This window comes from Balaenoptera acutorostrata, chromosome 6 (genome assembly GCF_949987535.1).
Source record: "Balaenoptera acutorostrata chromosome 6, mBalAcu1.1, whole genome shotgun sequence".
Taxonomy (NCBI): domain Eukaryota; kingdom Metazoa; phylum Chordata; class Mammalia; order Artiodactyla; family Balaenopteridae; genus Balaenoptera; species Balaenoptera acutorostrata.
This window is the reverse complement of record NC_080069.1, coordinates 115,287,480-115,310,589: the sequence shown is the minus strand read 5'-3', so window position 1 is coordinate 115,310,589 and position 23,110 is coordinate 115,287,480. Positions and strand designations below refer to the sequence as shown.

The 23,110-nt window shown below is 38.2% G+C and overlaps 1 protein-coding gene across 4 annotated transcripts in view; it reads left to right on the top strand.

The window, feature by feature from the left end:
* The window catches only part of SCAI (suppressor of cancer cell invasion), a 148,445-nt gene that overhangs the window by 7,572 nt on the left and 117,763 nt on the right, over positions 1-23,110 (top strand). The window contains exon 1 of one of the 4 annotated variants that reach the window (XM_057548973.1): positions 14,351-14,511. The exons of the other annotated variants lie outside the window; for them this stretch is intronic. The gene's annotated coding sequence lies outside the window, so the exon portion shown is untranslated. Of the gene's footprint in view, positions 1-14,350; positions 14,512-23,110 lie in introns of those variants that run through there. 4 annotated transcript variants of the gene reach the window in all.

Below are 23,110 nucleotides of genomic sequence, written 5' to 3'. Positions count from 1 at the left end.
ACAACTGTTACGAACATGTGAATTAGTAAGTCTTTGTGCAAACATATGTTTTCACTTCTCTTGGGTAAATGCCTAGGAATGGACTTGCTGGGTCTTATGGTAAGTGCACGTTTAGGTTTGTAAGAAATTGCCAAACTGTCTTCCAAAGTGGCTGTACTGTTTTGCATTCCCACTAGCACAATGTATGGGATTCCATTTGCTCCGTGTCCTTGCCAATGCTTGGCATTCTTTTTCTTTTTAAGTTATATTGAGGTATGTAATTGGTATACAATAAGCTGCACATATTTAAAATGTACAGTTTGATAAATTTTGACATATATGTACCCCCTTTGCCATTCTGAGGGTGTGCAGTGATATCATTATGTTTTTGTTTGGCATTCCTATAACTTTTTTTGTGGTTTCCTATTCAGATCTTTTGCCCATTTTTTGTCTGTTGTTTGTCTTCTTATATAATAGTTATAAGAATTCTTTATATATTCTGAAACTTCTTTATCAGGTATGTGTTTTACAGATTTTTTTCCCCTAGTCTATGGCTGGGCTTTTCTTTTTCTTCACAGTATCTTGAGGAGCTTTTAGCTTGAATAGTGGGTTGGATGGGAAAATTTAATTAATTTAATTGAGGCAGCAGATCCAGAAGCAAGTTCAGAAGGGTAAGAGTATGAGTTTATTTTAGCTATATGGAGTGTAAAGTGCTTCAACGTACCATCTTTAAACAGGCAGATGAAAACATGGGTCTGGAGCTGAGGGGAGAGATTAGGGCTTGAGGTACGGATTTAGAAGTCAACAGCAACCAAAAGACAACCCTCAGAATGGGAGAAAATATTTGCAAATGAAGCAACTGACAAAGGATTAATCTCCAAGATTTACAAGCAGCTCATGCAGCTCAATAACAAAAAAACAAACAACCCAATCCAAAAATGGGCAGAAGATCTAAATAGACATTTCTCCAAAGAAGATATACAGATGGCCTACAGACACATGAAAGAATGCTCAACATCATTAATCATTAGAGAAATGCAAATCAAAACTACAATGAGATATCATCTCACACCGGTCAGAATGGCCATCATCAAAAAATCTAGAAACAATAAATGCTGGAGAGGGTGTGGAGGAAAGGGAACACTCTTGCACTGTTGGTGGGAATGTAAATTGATACAGCCACTATGGAGAACAGTATGGAGGTTCCTTAAAAAACTACAAATAGAACTACCATACGACCCAGCAATCCCACTACTGGGCATATACCCTGAGAAAACCATAGGTCAAAAAGAGTCATGTACCAAAATGTTCATTGCAGCTCTATTTACAATAGCCAGGACATGGAAGCAACCTAAATGTCCATCGACAGATGAATGGATAAAGAAGATGTGGCACATATATACAATGGAATATTACTCAGCCATAAAAAGAAATGAAATGGAGGTATTTGTAATGAGGTGGATGGAGTTAGAGTCTGTCATACAGAGTGAAGTAAGTCAGAAAGAGAAAAACAAATACAGTATGCTAACACATATATATGGAATCTAAGGGAAAAAAAAAAAAAAAAAAAAGGCCATGAAGAACCTAGTGGCAAGACGGGAATAAAGACACAGACCTACTAGAGAATGGACTTGAGGATATGGGGAGGGGGTGGGGTGAGATGTGACAGGGTAAGAGAGTGTCATGGACATATATACACTACCAAATGTAAAATAGATAGCTAGTGGGAAGCAGCCGCATAGCACAGGGAGATCAGCTCGGTGCTTTGTGACCACCTAGAGGGGTGGGATGGGGAGGGTGGGAGGGAGGGAGATGCAAGAGGGAAGAGAAATGGGAACATATTGTATATGTATAACAGATTCACTTTGTTATAAAGCAGATGCTAACACACTATTGTAAGGCAATTATACTTCAATAAAGATGTTTGAAAAAAAAAACACATCATATGTGATAGGTACTCAGTTTGCTGAGTATATATTTTAAAAATGAATAAATGAGTGAACGAGCAAATAAAAAAAAAAAAAAAGAAGTCAACAGCAAACACTTAGTGATCCAAGTCATGGAAAAGAATGAGATAACCCAGAGAGACCATGTTGAGTGAAATGTGCAGATGGCAGTAGAATGTTACAGTACATGGTGTGGAAGTAAACCAGACAGCTTTGTCTTTTGGATGTTCTGTCTTTGCAGTATTATCTGTCCGTTGCAGTCTTTCTGTAGGTAGTCATCAAACAAGGAGTGTTTATCTCTGGGAGACAGATCTCTATACAACGAGTACACTCTTTGGTGAGAAACAGACTCTGGAGGTACTTATGTGGAAAACTAGGGGAATGTCTTCTAATCTACATTGAAACACAGGAATATTGCGGAGTTTCTTTGTGGTAGTGTTTGCCTCAGCAGTATCTCTACAGAAAGGCAGTGGTTTTGGTAAAGCTGTTTCTTGTAGCATGTGTCGGTGAAAACCTAGGGCAAAATGCCAGAATTTAATTCTGTGAAAGCAGACTCTGTGGTAGGGGGAGCCCAAGACAGGATGGTCAAAGTATTCGGTATTTTCATGGTAATGTTTTATTCAAGAATTAAACCTAGACTAGCTCAAGCAGTGGTTTTCAGCGGTGTTCAGAAAGAGCCCAGAGGTTCCTTGGCAGTAATTCAAGGGCTCCCTGGGGGTTGGGAGGCCAGGAGTAGTCAGAAAAGGGTTAAGCAGGCTAGCTCGCCTCTAAGGCTCTAGATCTACTTTTCTGTATGTATGTATATTTTTAATATGGAGAATTTCAAATACAGATAAACTTAGAATACTACAGTGAACCTGAATTGTTCATCACCCAGCTTGAACAATTATCAGCTCAATTCCCATTTCACCTATATACCCACCATACTCCACCTGAAGTGTATTCTATACATATTTTTCATCTGTATCATTTTAGTATGTATTGTTGAAAGATAGGGACTCTTTTGAAGCACATAACCACAATTCCATTAACAATAACTTGAAACTTAGCAGTATTTCCTTAATATCATTAAATATCTCATCAGTGTTCAGATATCCACAGTTGACTAATCATTTATAAAAAAAATTGTTCAAATCAGGATCCACATAAGGTTCAGAACTGGCAATCTGTTGATTAGATCTTAAGTTTTTAAAAAAAAAATCTATAGTTTCCCCACTCTGTCTCTTTTCCCCCATGCTGTTTATTTGTTAAAGAAAGCATGCTTGTTATTAAGCGTTTCCCACAATCTGAATTTTTAATTTTCTAAAAGGTTGAGGTATAATTTATATTGATAACATTTATAATGATGAAACTTACCTATTTTAGTGTACAGTTTTGTGAATTTTGATAAATGCACACAGTTGTGTAACCACCACTACAATCATAATATAAAACATTTTCCTCACTCCCCCAAATTCCCTTCTGTCCCCACTGACCAACTGGCAACCACTGACCAGTTTTTCCAGTCTGAATTTTGCTGACTCTCTCCCCATGGTATCATTTACCATGTTTCTCTGTTCCCTGTGTGTCTTATAAATTTGTAGTTAGAACTAGTTTTAGAGACTTGATGAGATTCAGGTTTTGTTGGTTTTTGTTTGTTTGTTTGTTTGTTTTTGAAAGAATACTTAATAGGAGTGGTGTGTAGTTCCATCAAGGCCTCTTTTTTCTTTTTTTTGCTGTTAGGAACTCATAGTAATCAGTGTCTGTAGTTTCATTTGAGGTTACAAATGGTGACATTCTAAATCTTTCATTCCTTCTTCATTACTAGCTGGAGTGCTTTTATAAAGAGAAGTTCCCTTGTTGACTTAATTTTTTTTTTTTTAATTAACATGCAAATTGACGGTTCCATGACATTTGAACACATGTATAGATTCCTATAACCACCACTACAAGAAGAGTAAGGAACATTTCCATTACCCCAGAAACTTGCTTTTGCTGTCCTATTGCAGTCACATACTCCTTGCACGCCCAGCTCCTTGGCAGCTGATCTGTTCTTCATTGACTGTTTAATTTTCCTTAGGTACAGTTTGTAAAAGGAAAAGCAGGATAAATGCTTGTCCCCCTGCCTCTTTCTTTTTTTTATAGCAGATTTCAATATGAATTGGTTTCCTAGCATGCTCCAAAGGTGACTGGCTTTCTTTCTTTCTTTTATTAATAATAATATTATCAACTCATGGATTTAAACGTATGCAATGAATTTCCATCCAGCTTGATTATTTTTCATGTTGATGTTCATATTGACCAGTGGAAGTCTCTTCTAAATTGGCTCTTGGGTCTTTTTGACACAACTCCAGTAGACTTTGGTAGCTTCCTCGTTGGACAGGGTATTCCAGATGCATCTTGTATGTTTTCTACTTAGGCCTAGAATCGGCCATTCTCCAAGGAGACCTATCTATTCTAGTATCTCTCTGCTTCTAACTATCTGTTTTATATCCTGAGAGTCTATCTGAAAGAAAGAATTGTATAACCTAAAAGTAGTTTTGAAAGCAGTAAATCCAGAAGAATGGATTATATACTGTGTTCTTTCATAATCTACCAAAAATGTATTTCTTCATTTAGGTTTTTTATAAAGGTTGAATAGCACACATTTGGGACGTATTTTAGGTTAAGATCCTGAAGTATAGGTAATCTGCAGTGCTGGTTATGGTTGGATCTATTGAGAGAGCAGGTAAGTGACTTGTGAATTATGTGGTAGAATTGATTTTTCTTTTTTATGGAAATTGTGAATCCCCAACCTAAATGGATGGCTTTCCCACAAGGCCAGGATTTTTTTTTTTTTCTTTTTGGCCGCATTGCGCGGCATGCGGAACTTCCCCGACCAAGGATTGAACCCGTGTCCCCTGCAGTGGAAGGCTGGAGTCTTAACCACTGGACCACCTGGGAAGTCCAAGGCCAGGATTTTTTCAGGGAGGGTAGCGAACCCAGGCAGATACACATGGATATATAACTAATTGCTTAATATTCTATATATTAGGAGAATAAAGCCTGGAGAAATTTGGGAGTAATATATTGGTGATGGAAAAATCTTAATATTTTGATGGAACAACTTGTTTGGAACTTTTTTTGAAACCACCAAGATTAGTGAATTGTAAAAGATATCCATAAGGTAGTGAATTAATTGACCATATAGTCAGTATGAATCTTATTTTACAAAATCAGGTAACCATGAAACATTACTATATATATTATTTATTTTAAATGAAGTTAAATCCAACCTTGGGACACCCCCTCTCCCCCCAGTCCTATCAAACTGATGAAAAATTCAATCTTAGGGATTAAAAATGGGCATCCACCCCTCCTTAGGGTTGTACAAGAATCTGAGAGGCTTGTGAGGAACCAGGAGAAGGGTGGAAGGTTATTTTACGTCCACTGTGGCTGTGCCTGGTAAGCATGTTGTCTAAGAGGGTGTGGGTCCTTGGTGTTTGGTGGCTCTAATAGTTACGGCTGACTTGAGGCACAAGAATCTTTGCCAGGTATGGGGATTCTGGTGCAGAGGTTTCAGCTTTCCCAGGTACAATACATACCCGTTTCCCTGTAAAGACTTGTCACTTGTCCTTTATGTAGAACACTGCTAGGAGATGGAGTTGCAAGGCCCCTCTTTTTGTGAGTCCCAAAGCTCTCCTTCCTCTTCCCAGTTAAATTACCACCTTTTTTCTTCTAGTTTCTACCTTTCTGCCCTCAAAGGTACTATCCTTCCACCCTTCCCTCAGGTAATCTCCTCAAGGAGTTCACATTTTCAGAAAACAAACACAAACCTCCCTTGAGGCAAGGACTGTTTTCTTGGGGATTGGGGAATACAGTGAGAATAAAACATCCATTGATGTCTTAATAACTTACCCAGCTACTTTTTTTTTCTTTTTTTTCCCTCAATAATTCTTTTAGTCCCTGTGGTGGTTTTAAAGAACTGTGTACAAATTCTTTGATCTCCTTTCTTTAAAAGATGGAGCTTAATTCTCGCCTTGAGCGTGGGGTGGACTTAGTGACTCACTTCTAGGGAAGAGAATACAGAAATGAGATGTCATTTCCCAGATTAGGTTATAAGGAGTCTTCGTCTTCTACCTTGGGTATTTCTCCCTCTCTCTCTCTCTCTCTCTCTCCCTCTCTCTCCCTCTCTCTCTCTCTCTCTCTCTCTCTCTCTCTCTCTCTCGGCTCACTCCCTCTGGAGGGGGCTACCTGCCATGATGCAAGGCAACCCTGCATAGAGGGGAGCCACTTGCCATGCTGTGCAGACACTCAGGCAGCCTATGAGGAGGGCCACATGTTAAGGAAGCCAGGCCTGCCAGCAACCACATGAGTGAGCTTGGAAGGGAGTCCTACGTTAGTTGAGCCTTGAGGTGACTACAGCCCTCTCCAACAGCTTGACTTTATTATCCTGGTTTCACAAGGTCTGAGTTATGTGAGCCCATGATTTTTCTTTTTTAAAGAGAGTCTCCTTTCTTCCAGCACTGGCTCTATTGTACCCAAAGGGCTCAATCTCTGGCTAAGCTTCTTCTCCTTCTGGAGAGGTCTCTGATGTGCTCTGTGCATGTGTGTGTTTTGGAAGCAGCTATCTTTTGATTAAAGGCATTGAAGGACAGTTTACTTTCAGACAGCGATGTGTCCCTGTGCTAATAACTGAATCTCCAGCCATTTGCATGTCATCATCTTCAGAGTCTTTGCTCTCTCCCTGGTCTTTTGTCCCACAGATTGGGAGGTAGTCCCCTGCTCATGTTCACTCTTATTAAGGGAAGAGCCAAAAGGTAGTTGCCTAGTGAAGGGGTCAGTTTTCCTCTGCCTGGTACCTGTCACCAGGTTTTGAACTCTGTTTCAACCCCTTCTTGGTTGTCTGGGAAGAGTAGGCAAATGAGAGTCAAGTAAGCTGTGATGATGTCTGATTTTATCTGTCGACTTGGCCGTAGGGTGCCCAGATATTTGGTCAAACATTATTCCTGGTGTGTTAGGGTGTCTCTGGATGAGATTAACATTTGAATCAGTAGTCTTGAGTAAAGCAGACTGCCCTCCCCAATGTGGGTGGGCCTCATGCAATTAGTTGAAGACCTCAAACAAAAAGGCTGAGTAAGAAGGAACTCCTCCTGCCTGACTGCTTGAGTTGGGACCTCAGTCCTCCTTGCCTTTGGATGAGAGCTGAAACCTTGCTCTACTTGGATCTCAAGGCTGCTGGCTCCCAGACTGGCATTTAAACCAGCAGCCCTCCTGTTTCTCAGGCCTTCAGACTCAAACTGGAACCATATCATCGGCTCTCCTGGGTCTCCAGCTGGTCGCCTGCAGATCTTGGGACTTCTCAGACTCCATAATTGTGTGAGCCAATTCCTTATTATCTATGTATACACACACACACACACACACACACACACACACACCCTCCCACATCTTGTTGGTTCTGTTTCTCAAGAGAACCCTGGCTAATACATAAACCTAGTCTTTTTTGTGGCCTTTGTTTCATTCCTGGTTTTCCATAGTTCTCCTAAAGCTGTCATAGCTTCTGCATTATTAGCTGTGGGTTCTCTTCATGGATGCAGTCTGCCATGAAATGGCCATCTTCACCACAAACTAAGCAGGAGAGGTGCTGTGTTTTCATAAACTTGGCGGCTGTCTTGGAAACATTTCACTCTCAGGCTAGGCACCATTCTTTATAGTCTTGTTTTGCAATTGGGTTTCTTTCTGTCAGGCTCTCTCCATATAGTCCATGGGCCTTGAAAGCATATGTGCCTGTTGGCAGTATCCTGGGAGTTCTTCCTGGATGGGGAGCCCATGTTGAAAGTGCTCACACATGGTTTCCCAAAAGCCTGTAAAGTAGCTGTCAGAACTTTTAAACTATTGTGATCATTGCCAAACTGTAGAGTTATCACGTATAGATTTTTAGAGAACAGCTGCCCAAAATAAAGATCTTAGATTTAGAATTATTGCCATTAGCCTGTCTTTCTAATAGATAAGCAAGCCATTTACCTATTGAGGTAACTCCTGGATGGTGATAATAAAATTTTCATCAACAAGTAAGAGGATTCTTACATTTTTATAAAATAGAAACATGCATCTGTATTGTCCCAAACCAGTTTTAAATCTTTAAGACGTAAGTTAAAAGGAAGGGGAATGCCTTTAATAATTTATAAGAGAATTATAGAATTTGTGTTGGAAGAGATTAGTTGTTGAGTCCAACCATAAGCACAGCAGGAGAAATCCTACTGTAACATACCTAAAAAAGGAAGTTCTTAAAAATTACTTGGTCTCAGTCTTTTCAAATATGGTTTACTTCGTGTTTACCAATACCCGACATTGTATTCAGTGTTTCCTAAGAACTTCACCTAAATCAAGTGTCTCATGTACATGCTATTGCGCTTGTAACAGAAAGACCAGTAGCATTTAGTAGAGGTGTTAGTGAGTTCGTGGTACTTCTGTCATTATTGATTTTTCTCATAACCAGATAATAAAATCACAACAATCTTCATATGGATGGCCACGGAAGTTTTACTCTTAAAAAAAGGTTCTTATACTTGAAAATGTTGGAAAGCACTGAATTAGATATCTCTGGAGCTATTTCTAGCTCTAGTATGTGGAGATAGGACTATGGTTTAAGGATGGAGTCTTTGTATAAGAACGTGTTTAAAGAGCATACAGTACAGCATGCTGGTGAAATTCCTAGAGCTTTGGCTGGTTTCTAGCCACCCCATTTCTTTTTTTCATCTTTTTTTTCACCGCATCTATTATGTAATCTGCTGTTCTCTCTGCTCATAAACCCTTCTTAAAAGGGTTTGAAACAGGATGCAGGTGCCTCAGCTTTTCCCTTACCCTGTTAACTCTGAACGTATTTGATCCATTTTCATTTTTAAGCATTTTCATTGCCAGTGACAATAGGGAATGAAATGAATGAATAAAAATATATGCATTTTAGAATTTAGAGTTTTACTAAAATTAAGAGGTTTCCCTAATCTTTACTGTAAGGTACATGAGAAAAGCTCAATTTTCTGGTAGTTGCTAGAATTAAAGCAGTGGACTAAGTGATGTCAAAGTTTCTTCCAGCTCAAATAGGTTTAATTTTTAGTGAGAGATTGCTCAGTTTCCTTATTTTATCATCTTTTTTATTCTGGGAAGTACCTACCCATCCTTTTTTCTCTTTTTCTCTATCATTTGGCCCTGAAGGTAATTACTCGTAGGCCACTGAATTCATTTCATCACAGAGGAGGTTATTATTATTATTATTATTTTTTGCCGCGCCATCGCACAGCTCGTGGGATTTTAGTTCCCCGACCAGGGGTTGAACCCACGTCCTCAGCAGTGAGAGCACAGAGTCCTAACCACTGGACCACCAGGAAGTTCCTCAAGGTTATTTTCAGTCTCTTTACCCGTTGCTTTTTGCAGGAAAAGTCTACTTAATAAAAACCAATAAACACCAGCAAAAAGTCAATTTCAATATATTCTGAATATAACTATTCCATTGGTGTGGTGGATTGTGTTTCCCATATGTTCTTACAATGTGACCTTGACATTCCTTCCACCTAGTGGTGAGGTCTGTGTCCCCATCTCCTAACCAGGGCAGGCCTTTATAACTGTCTCCACCAGTAGAGCATGGCTCCAGCAAAACTATATGACTTCTGGGGCTAGGTCATTGAAATGCCATGTACTTCCACCTTCCTGTCTTGGGATAGATGCTTAGAACCTAGCTGCCAGCCCAAGTGAGAGGCCCGTGTAAGAGAGAAACTGAAGCTCCTGGCCCTCAGCCCCAGCTGAGCACCCAACTGCTATCCAGCATCAGCTTGCCAGCCGTGCGAGTGAGCCGTCCTAAAAGCAGATCATAATCCTCCAGATCCCCACCAGGCTGCCCCAGTGGGTGCCCACGTAGAGCAGAGAAGAGCTATCTCTGCCAAGCCCTGCCTAAATTGCAGACTCACAATCACAGTGAAAGGTTGTTTTAAGCCACTAAGTTGTACAACAGAAAATAACCGAATTGGCATTCCATTTTGCCAGAGTTAGAGTAGAGACCATACTATGTATTAAACTGCCTCAGCTTTAAGAACCTGATGTATTTCTACCTTCAGGAGCACTGTCAGTATCATAAGAGAAGAAAAACAGATTCTGTGTCTTCTTCCTTTATAGATTTTTATCTCATTGACTTTCATTTTACATGTTTATTAAATTTTGTTTTTTTAAATTAATGAATAGTACAAAACAGCAAAAACTGGACAATAATATCCCTGCCCAGATAACTCCATTCTCATGTCCTTGTAAGTTAGAAGGTTGTGTGCATGTTAATAATGAATAGTGACTTTGGAACGACTCAGCCCAGATGTGTGACCTTGGAAAGCAGCATCCTCTTTGTAAGTCAGTTTCTTTATCTATAAAATGGTAACAACATAAATGGGAAAAGAATTTGAAAAAGAATGGATACATGTATGCCTATAACTGAATCACTTTGCTGTACACCTGAAACTAACACAACATTGTTAATCACCTATACTTTAAATAAAATAAAAAGTTTAAAAAAAAGGTATCTACTTAATAGGGTTGTTGAGAGACTTCGGTGATATATACATATCAAGTGATAGTGCCTGTCACAAAATATTGGCTGTTCATTACTACTGCTAATCACGATTACTATTATTGGCCTTATTATATTTAGACTAGGGAGGGGAAGGATAACCAGCAGAAATCTGGAATGATGGAGTAAATACTCCCAAGAAGTTAGCGACAGAGGGATGTTAGGAAGTCTGAAGGGACTAAGGAATTATTAAGCATGTTTTAGATTGTTCAAGGCTTAAAGGTTTACTGAAGAGGTGAAGAGCAGAATGACCTCTTTGGGAAAAAGGATTAGGGAAGGTGATGGAGAAATTTCGAAAACAGTGGTGAGCTGATGCTGGTTTTCGGACTCCTTAATAATGACTGGCATTTACTGATTATGCAGTGATGTCTCAGATATATTACCTGTTGTCACTAGTTTATTTTTTTGCAAGCCCTTTGAATTTATTGATGAATACTTTGCATGCAATAAAATGTATAGATCTGATGTGTTCAGTTCACTGTGTGTTTTTATCAATTCTTAATTGTTTAGTGTTTTGGTTGATTACAGAGTAGAGTAAATGAACTAAATGGGAGGAGGAGCCCCAGGGAGAATAACTTAATCCCTAGGGTACTGGTGCTTATTAGCAGATCAAGGTTGTATTTGTTACTTCATTAGAAGACAGACGGTATTATTCCCATTTTCAAATAGAGAAACTGAGGCTCATGAAAATAAAGTGATTTACCCAAAGTAACATAGCTAGAAAGTGGCACAGTCAAGACAAAACAGTTTTTGTCTGGCTCTATAAATTTTTTGCTATTACAGACTGAAATAGTGACATTGGAATTTTTTTTTTTAACTTTGCTGGAGATAATTTCCTATGAGGGTTTATTAAAGTCCCATAAGTAAAATGAAAACAGTTCTTGATGTGGGTGTCTTCTGGTTTCGAATGCTTCAAACTTCCTTAAAGCTTCCAAAACCATTATTTTCTGTTTTACCAATTTCTATAATTGATATAGTATAGTTTTAGCAGGTATTCCTCTCCAGTGGTTCAGGTACTTAGATAAAAGTAGTTGTTGTGGGTAACCTAGTGCATTTTTACTTTTAAGTATCAAAGAAAGTATAGACCATTAAGAATGAAAAGAATTCAGTTTCTAGACAGTTCGTGCTATTACAGGACTCTTAGATACAAGATTTAAAAGCAGAAATGTTTAAGTGACATTCATTTTACTGGCTAACAGCCAAAGCCTCATGCTTGAGACTGGATGATGGACAAGTAATTTGCCATGTTACTGGGTGAAGAACATCTTCATGTGTAGGAATGTAGTCTCTGATTCAGTCAGCATAGAGTTCCTGAACAGCTCAGGTTTTTCTTTCTTCTCTCACAGTTTAGATTTCTTTATTCTCTGCAGCATGTTCTATTTTTTTGTTGTTCTGTTTGAAAATTGACATCAGATAAAGAAATACATATAACAGATGAAAGGGTAACTGAGAGTTCAGCCATTTTCATAAATTCTTTTAAAAAATTTGTTCATTTTATGAAAAATACTAGCACAGAAAATGAGATGGTTAAGACAGATTTCATGTATAAACAATCATTTGTTCAACAGATATTCTAAAAGCATCTAGATGTGCTAAGTAGTTTTTTTTTTTTAATTCTGAAGACTTTTAATGGCTAGATAGTCTACTTGACATTCTCAAGAATACTGGAAACAGAGAATAGTTTTCTTTTAACATATTGTTGATGGTTTCATCTCTTAGATCTTTCCCCCCTAGTTTCTTATAAACTGGTACAAACCTGAGAGTTTTTACTGTGAGATAATAGAAAATATATATTGGTCTTTGCTCTCAGTTCCTGACATGGAGCCCCTGAAACGTTTATAATTTCCTGGGTGATGAATGTCTTTGTTCTGATGAGGTGACTGGTTGGGCTCCTGGATGAGGGCTGGTCACCGGAAAGACCAAGCCATGGTTAGAAGCTTGGTCAGCCCCGCCACCCATTCTCTTGAGAAGGGAGAAGGGCTGAAAATGGAGTTAATGACCCATCATGCCTACATGATGAAGCTTCCATAAAATCCCCAACGTACGGGGTTCAGAGAGCTTCCAGGTTGACGAGCACTGGGAGGTGCTGGGAGAGTGGCATGGAAGCCACTGGACAGGGCATGGGAGCTCCACACCCCTTTCCACATACCTTGTCCTATGCTTCTCTTCCATCTGACTGTTCCTGAGTTATATCCTTTTACAGTAAACTTGATCTAGTAAGTAAATGTTTCTCTGAGTTGCGTGAGCCTCTCTAGCAAATTAAGCAAACCTAAGGAGGGGGTCATTGGAACCCCCAGTCTGTAGCTGGTCAGTTAGAAGCACGGGGGGTAACCTGGGCTTGTGACTGATATCTGAAGTAGGGGAGGTGGCAGTCTCGTGGGACTGAGCCCTTAACCTGTGGAATCTGTTGCTTGCTCCAGGTAGACGGTGTCAGAATTGAGCTGAATTCCTGCTGGTGTCAGGGAATTGCTTGGTGGTGCCGGGGGAAACCGCCACACATTTGGTGACCAGAGTGAAGTGTTTCGTGTGAGTAGTAACGGAGATTCACAGGAGAAAAATAGTAGGGAAGAACTGGGTTTTTCCCTACATAGGAAGGAAGTAGGGGCTTTTCCTTTTTAACATCTCAAGAGTAATCCAGTGAGTGTTTCATACTACGATTTGCCCTATACTCCTGATAACCCTTTCTCTGCTCTTACAATTAAAAAAAAAAGAGTGTGTGTGTGTTGCTGCATTTTGCTTTCTGTCTTCTTCCTCAGCTATAGGAGAATATAAGCTCTGTGAGGGCAGGGACGTTTCTTTGTTCATAAAGCACTCAAAATATCCAGAATATAGTAGGTGTTCAAGAAATATTTTGTTGAATAAATAGTGTTTAGTTTAATTATTATTTTAAAATGAAATCTAATATATGTACAAAAAAGCATATAGGACATATGGGTACTTTAAAAAAGAACAATAAAATAAACATCTTTGTCCCACTGGCCAACTTTAAAAATAGTGCATTATCAATATTCTTGAAAGTTCCTCATATGCCTCTCTTTTATGGCATTCACTTCCTTCCTTTCCCAATCAGAGGAAAGCACTACTTTGAATTGGTTTTTATTCCCTTGTATTTTCTTCATTGTTTTTGACGTATGGATGTAATTGTAAATATATTGTTTAGTTTTAGATTTGTTAAAGTTTATATATATATGAAATCATACTGCTTGTATTCCTTTTCAGTTTGCTTTATTCATTCAGCATTAGGAGTTTGAGATTCTTTCATGTTAATACATGTAGATGTTTAACCTTCACTTTCAGTGTTATATAGAACTCAACTACATGACTGCCACAATTACCCATTATCTGATCTGTGAGTAACTGAATTGTTTCTAAGTTACAAACTATGCAACCACAGACATTTAAAAAAATATCTCCTGATGTACATGTGCAAGAGTTTCTTTAGGGTAAGTATCTAAAGACTTTCTGGGTCATTGGGTTTTGTCAACTCAGTAATGACAATCATTTTCCAAAGTGGTTGTACCAATTTATACTCCTATCATCCACTTCCTTGAGAGTCCCAGTTTCTCTACTTCCTTGGCAGCGCTTGATATTTTAAAATTTTAACCACTGTGGTAGGTGTATAATAATAGTGCTGTGTGTGTGTGTGTGTGTGTGTGTGTGTGTGTGTGTTTTAAGAAAACATTTTTTATTTCATTCTTAACCACAGGTGCTTGGGCACTTCACAGCTTCTCAAATCTTGGGGTCATATTGGGTGTCATCACCTCCTTTCCTGTGCCACATGATTTTCACATGGTATTTGTTTTTTTGTTGCAGCAACCACTGGAAAAACCAGCTTCACAAAGATATGGCAAAGATATGGCATTATGGCAAGGAATGTGAAGTGATCTAATGTTAACACTGAACTGCTGAACACTGAGCTTGTAGTTTGTGGAGTATCCGACAGATGTCACTGGGTTCCCTTGAAAGTTTAAAATAACCCGCAGCATCCTTGTGAGTTTGCTGTGGTTCCCTGAGGTGCGTGGACGCACATTTTAGGAACCATGGCCTTGGAATATTAATCATGGTTATCTTTAGGAAGTAGGATTTTTACTTATTTTTTTATACTTTCTGGATTTTCTACATTTTTTTTATAATGAGCATATAATGCTTAAGAGACATCAGAGAAAATATTATATATGTGTCCTGTTTGTAAAGTCCATACTTTATTTTACTTTTTTCTTAGTGTTTACCTAATGTCCTTTCTCTGTTCCACATAAGATACCACATTAGTCATCATATTTCCTCAGAGACCTCTTGACAGTGACAGTTTCTCAGATCTTTCCTATTTTTGACGACCTTGACAGTTTAAAGTGTATTGGTCAAGTAGTTTTTCAGATGTCTTTCAACTGGGGAAGACCATGGGGTAAAATGTCATTCTCATCACATCATATCGAGGGTCCATGCTATCCACATGACTTATCACTGTTAATGTTAACCTTGATGCCTAGCTGAGTATCAGAGTTCTTCACTGTAAAGTTACTCCTTTATTCCCCCCTTTCATACTGTATTCTTTGGTAGGAAGTCACTATGTGCAGTCCACACTCAAAGAATGGATGTTATGCACCACTTCCTTGAAGGCAAAATACATAAATTATCTTAAATTCTTCTTCATTGGCGATTTGTCTGTTCTCCCACTTATTTATTTACTTAATTTATTGTCTGTCTATCTATTTATGTATTCAATCATTTATATAGTTGAACTCAAGGATTTGTTTTTATACTTTGGGTTATAATCCATTACTGCTTTATTTTTTGTTGTTGCTGAAATTGTTCCAGCTTGACCATTGAGAGTTCTTCAGTTGGCTGCTGTATCCCTTTGACATACTCCTGTCATTGTGGGTTTAAAATAAAAAAATTTTTTTAGAACACTTCTTACTTTCTAACACTACAAGATGCTCCAGGCTCATCTTGTATATTTCTTGCCTCAGTCATAGAATCAGACATTTCTCCAAGGAACACTTTCATTTTATTGGAAAATGGTATTTGGTACTGGGGTATTGGTTATTTGTATATATGTTTATTGGTTATTTGTATATCCTGTTTGTTATGTAACAAGCCTGTTCAAGACTTTTGTCAGAGTTGAGTTGTTGCAGCAGAGAGTGTATGACTCTCAAAGCCTAAAACATTTACTATGTGGCCCTTTATAGGAAAAGTTTGCTTGCCTCTATAGTTATGATAACTATTATAATATATGATAACTATTATAATGTCAGTTCTTACCTCTATAGTTATCATAACTCTTATAATAGTTATGATAACTATTATAATGGGTTGGTTTTGATTGGTTGATTTTTCTTATCATCAATGGTCGTATTTTTCTGCTTCTTTGCTTTTTTTAAATTTTATTTTATTATTATTATTGTTATTTTTGGCCATGCCCCACGGCATGTGGGATCTTAGTTCCCCAATCAGGGATCAAACCCATGCTCCCTGCATTGGAAGCATGGAGTCTTAATCACTGGACTGCCAGGGAAGTCCCTTTTTTTTTTTTTCTTTTCTTTTCTTTTCTTTTTTTTCCCCCTGCTTCTTTGGATGCCTGGTAATCTTTGACTGGATGCTAGACATTGTGGAGGGATTGGAGTTTTGTTTTTCTTCTTATAAATTTCTGGAGATTTTCCCTGAGATGCAGTTAAATTATTTGGAAATATCTTGATGCTTCTGGGTCTTGGTTTTAAGCTTTGTTGGGTGGACCAGGGCAGCATTTAGGGCTATTGTCACTAGGGCTTATCATTCTCTACTACTATGGCAAGACCCTTCTGAATACTCTACCAAGGAATTATAAGGTTTTCCAAGTCTAGCTGGTGGGAACAGACACTATTGTTGGTCCTGTGTAAACTCCCAGCGTTGTTCCCTCTAGTCCTCTCTGATGATTCTTTCCTCTGTCTTTGGTGGTTTTCTTCCATTCATGGGCTGATGTGTATTCAGTGGAATACTTGAGAGGAACTCCCCGCACATCTCCAGCATTTGCTCTCCTATACGATATCCTGCCCTGTGAACTCTAGCTGCGTTGGTCTCCCTGGACTCTCAGCTCTGTCTTTTCAGCTTGTGATATCCCTTGGGCTCTGCCTGGGTTCCCTTTCCCTGCACCACACCCTGGAAATGCTCTCAAGGCCGTGTCTTGGGGGCAATTATAGAACTCATCTTTTTTTTGTCCTCAGAGATCACTGGGTTTTGTTGTTGTTGTTCTTTCTAAATGTACAGTGTCTTGAAAAACCATTGTTTATCTATTTTGCTGATTTCTTTTGGTTGTTTAATGTAGGAGGGTAAATCTGGTCCCTGTTACTACATCTTGGCCAGAAGTAGAAGTCCTTGAAATCTTTTTTTTAAATCCTGAGTGAGTGTTTAATTTTGTCAGATCCTTTTTCTATATCTATTGAGATGATCGTATGATTTTTTTTTCTCTTTTTTTTCCCCCTGTTAATGTGTGTTGAATTACATTGATTTTTTTTTCCTAATGTTAAATCAACCTCGCATTTCTGGAATAAACCCTACTTGTACATGATACATAGTCCTTTTTAATATCTTCGCTGTATTCAATTTACTAGTATATTTTTTAGGATTTTTGCATCTATGTTTATGTTCATATACTGCCCTTCCTTAGGTTATGACATCAGGGTTATCCTGGTTTATAAAATGGATTGGGAAACATTCCTTCTTTTTCTCTAGAAAGATTTGCATAATATTGATGCTTTTTCTTCCATAAATGGTTAGACAAATTCTCTGGTGAAGCCATGTGATGATTTTATTTGGGAAACTGTTTAATTACAGATCTATGTCTTTAATATATTTAGGACTATTGAGATTTTTTTTTTTTTTTTAATTATTTATTTATTTATTTATTTTTGGCTGTGTTGGGTCTTCGTTTCCGTGCGAGGGCTTTCTCTAGTTGCGGCAAGCAGGGGGCCACTCTTCATCGTCGTGCGTGGGCCTCTCACTATTGCGGCCTCTCTTGTTGCAGAGAACAGACTCCAGACGCGCAGGCTCAGTAGTTGTGGCTCACGGGCCTAGTTGCTCCACGGCATGTGGGATCTTCCCAGACCAGGGCTCGAACCCGTGTCCCCTGCATTGGCAGGCAGACTCTCAACCACTGCGCCACCAGGGAAGCCCTGAGATTTTTTTTATTTTTGTTTCAATTTTGGTCAGCTGTTTTTCTAAGAAGACAAATGATCCTTTCAAGGTCATATGTCTAATAATGAATAAAACTTCCAGTCCTGTTCTTTTTCAGACTATGTCATACCATCTTAATATATACTTTTAAATTTGTATACTTTTTTATCCTCTCTGGTAGATTGTAAACTAGCAAGCAGGTTCTATCTCTGGTAAAACTTAGTATCATCTGAAGCTTAGGACCAAATAGATGTTTGAATTAAATTAAAGCATACTTGGGTTTGTATTGAGATTTTAAATGGAGAGACCTTGATTTAAGTGGTTGTTGCAATGCTTCATTTGGGCTCCGTCAGTCTCTGCAATGTACGTTTTACCTCTTTGACAGTGGGTATTGTTGTTTAGAGTATGTATTGAATAAAAAGATAGGAATAATGAATTGAAAGTATAGTTCTTGGGACTTCCCTGGTGGCGCAGTGGTTAAGAATCCGCCTGCCAGTGCAGGGGACAAGGGTTCGATCCCTTGTCCCACATGCCACGGAGCAACTAAGGCCGTGCGCCACAACCACTGAGTCAGCGCTCTAGAGCCTGCGAGCCACAACTGCTGAGCCCACGTGCCACAACAACTGAAGCCTGCATGCCGCAGAGCCCGTGTGCCGCAACTACTAAGCCCGTGTGCTGCAACTACTGAAGCCTGCACCACTAGAGCCCGTGGTCCACAACAAGAGAAGCCACCACAATGAGAAGCCCGCACACTGCAACAAAGAGTAGCCCCCGCTCGCCACAACTAGAGAAAGCCTGCGTGCAGCAACTAAGACCCATGCAGCCAAAAATAAATAAATAAATAAAAATTAAAAATTAAAAAAAAAAGTATTCTTAAATTTTGGAAGTACCATTTATATTATTGTATTTATTTTTCTAGATTTCACTCAATTTTTTTTTTACTTCCTAAAACTTAGTAGAATAGATATCTGTCTATAATTCTAGGGCAATTGAAAGAAAAATAACTCTAGTTCAGAATATGATTTACCAAAACCATTTTTTATTTCTATTCAAGAGAGATTGTAACTTGAATTTAATTCTGTTATCAGGGAGATTTAGTGAATATGTAACATTTCAATACCATAAAACATTTCCATCTTGTTATAGTAGACTTAGTTTAAGATTCACCTGTTAGGGAAGAATGTGAGTTTGAAGTGGAGAGGGTTCAATTGAAGGTCTCTTTCTATAAAATATGTAGTCCGTTGCCAACAGAAATATTACCTAGCAGCAGTTTACATGTGCCAAGAGAGGCCAGAAAAGTATTGTAGTAGAAATTATACAGGAGAGCTGTGAAACTAGATCCCTGAGGATGTCAGGCAGGAAATAAAGCTTACCAGGCTAAAAAAATTTTACTGGATGGCTAGGCCATTGGAAATGAATCTTCCAGTGCTTGTATTTTTTACTGGGCTTTTATTTTATTTTTTAAATGTTATTTAATTTTATTATTTATTTATTTATTTATTTTTGGCTGTGTTGGGTCTTTGTTGCTGTGTGCGGGCTTTCTCTAGTTGCGGCGTGCGGGCTTCTCACTGCAGTGGCTTCTCTTGTTGCGGAGCACGGGCTCTAGGCGCACAGGCTTCAGTAGTTGTGGTTCGCGGGCTCTAGAGCACAGGCTCAGTAGTTGTGGCGCACGGGCTTAGTTGCTCCGCAGCATGTGGGATCTTCCCGGACCAGAGCTCGAACCCGTGTCCCCTGCGTTGGCAGGCGGATTCTTAACCACTGCGCCACTAAGGGAGTCCCTATTGGGCTTTTATGTTGAATAGACAGTTACTTACACTTAAGTAATTTAAACTGTTTAAAAAATTTAAACCAAAATTTTCTTAGAAATTTTCTTAGAAATTTTCTAAGATCATATTGAATAAACATTAACTTATTTATATCTTTTTCCTATAAAGTATTTAATTCTCTGAGATTAAGGTTTGGAAATGCATTAAGAGAGGGGTTTTAAGTTCTTGAGGATAAAATAGAGTAAGTAGTTAAAGCAGTTTACTTTTCTGTGCCAAAAATGGAAATACAGAAAGCATAAATAAGCAATTGTACCAGAGTATTTTTTTTTTGTACCAGAGTATTTATCTGTGATTCTCTTTATTTCTAAAGTACAACATTTCCCATTTCCACTGTACGCATTCAGATATATTACACAGAATCATTGAGCCTAAAGGACTTTGAAGGAACATCTGCTGGGATTGGTTTATTTTGTGGGGAAGAGGAACAAGGAAGGTACCTTTGAGATACAAGTAATTCGCCTAGTGTCATGAAGGGAATAGGAACATTTTTAGCACTTGAGGAAATAGAACTTTTCCTTAATTACTGTTGTGTTAGTGAGTTATTTGAAATTTGACATGTGTGGTGATGGCTTGGTTTTCTCACCACCAGATGGCTTCTCAAAGTTGGTATGTCGCTTTTAGTGACTGCCAGCAAAAGTAAAAACTGTCAAGCCCCTTTGAAGGTCATTATCATTTAGGAAACAAAAACAGTGTTGACACTTTAAATAAGAATAGCTTTCGGCTCTTAGAATTGAGAGAAGGTTATTATGAGATTATTTAATTTAAGCTTTCTAGGCTGCTTCTACACTGGTGACGCACGCTTCTGTCTTTCATTATGCATGCCCCTTGAGGTTCACAGATAGGTTTTCGACTAATGTTATAGAATATTAAAAGGAATAGAGATGGTCCCGTAACTTCAGTTATACGCAGTCCTTGTAACTGTGTTGTACATTGAAATCTTACCTAGGGCAAGACTTAAAATAAGTTTGGTTCACTTCTGGTTCATAGAGCATTGATATTAACAATTTAAAAAATGCATTCAACTCATAACATCATTAAAGAAATTTTTGAAGAAGCAAAAAAAAAATTGCCACTTAATTTGAGAAAAATTTCTTTTTATAGAAAAGTTTTATTTTGAGCTCAGATTGCAGCTGCATTATAGCCTGTACAGCAGAGCCAGTATTGGAACAGAGCTTAAAAAGTAGGATTCTAGGGCTTCCCTGGTGGCGCAGTGGTTGAGAATCTGCCTGCCGATGCAGGAGACACAGGTTCGAGCCCTGGTCTGGGAGGATCCCACATGCCACGGAGCAGCTGGGCCCGTGAGCCACAATTACTGAGCCTGCGCGTCTGGAGCCTGTGCTCCGCAACAAGAGAGGCCGCGATAGTGAGAGGCCCGCGCACCGCGATGAAGAGTGGCCCCCGCTTGCCACAACTAGAGAAAGCCCTCGCACAGAAACGAAGACCCAACACAGCCATAAATAAATAAATAAATAAATTTGAGAAAAATATAAAATAAAATAAACATTAAAAAAAAAAGTAGGATTCTACCGTTTTTATGAAATGAAATGAAAAAGAAAAGGATATAAAGTTTTGTATATGAAACTGAGTATGCTGTTTCATAAAAGCCATACCTCTGAAATGTGTTACGTAAGTAGCTTAACATGCTGATTTCTCTTGAATGAGAATAAGTTTGAAATCAGCAAAAAAAGTCTTCCTGTAATTGGAGTTTCTGAGTCTAAAAATATTCTTCATTTATTCCTTAAAAAACTAAGTGTTCAAAACTTATTACGAAGCTACAGTAATCAAGGCATTGTGGTCCTGGCATAAAGACGGGCATATAGATCAGTGGAATAGAATTGAAAGTCCAGAAATGAAACCTATACATCTCTGATCAATTGATTTTCAGTAGGGGTGCCAAGAGAAGTCAGTGGTGAAATAATAGTCTTTTCAACAAAAGTGCTGGGACAGCTGGACATCCACATGCAAAAGAGAAGCTGGACCCCTCACCTCACATCATGTATGAAAATTAGCTCCAAATGGATCACAAATCTAAATGTAAGAGCTAAAACTAAAACTCAGAAGAAGACATAGAAGTAAATCTTTGTGACTTTGGATTAGGCAATGGTTTCTTTGATATGACACCAAAAGTGCAAGTGGCAAAAGAAAAAATAGATAAATTGGACTATATCAAAATTAAAAACTTTTTTTTGCTTCAAAGGACACCCTCAAGAAACTGAGAAGACAACCCACAGAATGGGAGAATTGATTTGCAAATCATGTATCTGATAAGGAATGTATCCAGAATATTAAAAAACTCTTACAACTAATGAAAAGACAAATAATCCAATTTACAAGTGAGCAAAGGATTTGAGTAGTCAGTTCTCCAAAGAAAATACATACTTGGCCGGCAAGCACATGCAAAGATGCTGAACATCACTAATCACTAGGGAAATTTGAATCAAAACAACGAGATACCATTTTGTACCCACTACTATGGCTATAATAAAAAAGAAAAACAATTACAAGGTTGATGAAGAAATTGTGCCCTCACTACAGACCTGGTGGGATTGTAAAGTGATGTAGCTGCTTTTGCATAATTTGGCAGTTCCTCAAAAAGTTAAGAACATAGGGTTACCATGTGACCCAACAACTCCACTTGTAGGTATATACTCAAGAAAAATGAAAACGTATATTCACACAAAGCCTTGTACACAGATTTTCAAGGCAGCATATTTATAATAGCCAAAAAGTAGAAACAACCCGAATGTTCATCAACAGATGAATAGTTAAATTAGATATGGTATTTCCCTACAGTGGAATATTATCCAGTCATAAAGGAAATGAAATATTGATACGTGCTACAGTATTGATGAATCTTCAAAACATTATGTTAAGTGAAAGAAGCCAGTCATTGAAGTCCACATATTGTGTGATTCCATTTATGTAAAACATCCTGTACAGGAATATCCATAGAGAGAGAGAGTAAATTCATGGTTGCCAGGGTTAGGGGTAGGGGAAAATGAAGAGTGACTGCTAATGGGTATGAGATTTCTTTTAGGAGGTGATGAAAATGTTCTGGAATTAGGTAGTGATGATCGACATAGAATTTTTGTGAATTTACTAAAAACCAATGAGTTATACAGTTTAAAGAGGTGAGCTTTATGGCATGTGGATTATATCTCAAGTAAGCTGTTATTAAAAATACCCTGTGTTATAAATAACTTACCCTAATGACTAATAAAAGATTGTGATAAAAAATGAATTGGAATCATAAAGCAATTAACCACTTCCAGATCAGGTGACGACTGAGGAGCAGCTGAGAAAAAAATTGCATGAGCCTCTAGCAGACACCAAATAAAACTTGGCGTTATACAGTTGCTGCTGTACGGCCAAATGTAAGGTAGCATTTCTGTTTAGTCTAGACTTTTTTGGAGTAAGCCATTTTGTTTTAAATTGAAGATGGTTCTTAGTTTGAAATATATATTTTGTGCTTGTAACAGGTTTTTACTTAGGTGGGTTAAAACAGTGATTACAAAATTAGAATGTGACAAAATAAAACCTTGTACCTGAATTCCAATTTGTTGTCAAATTATTCACTAAACAAATGGGAGAAAGAATTGTTTGGGCTGCAAATGTACTACCTCATTATTACTTAGATAGAA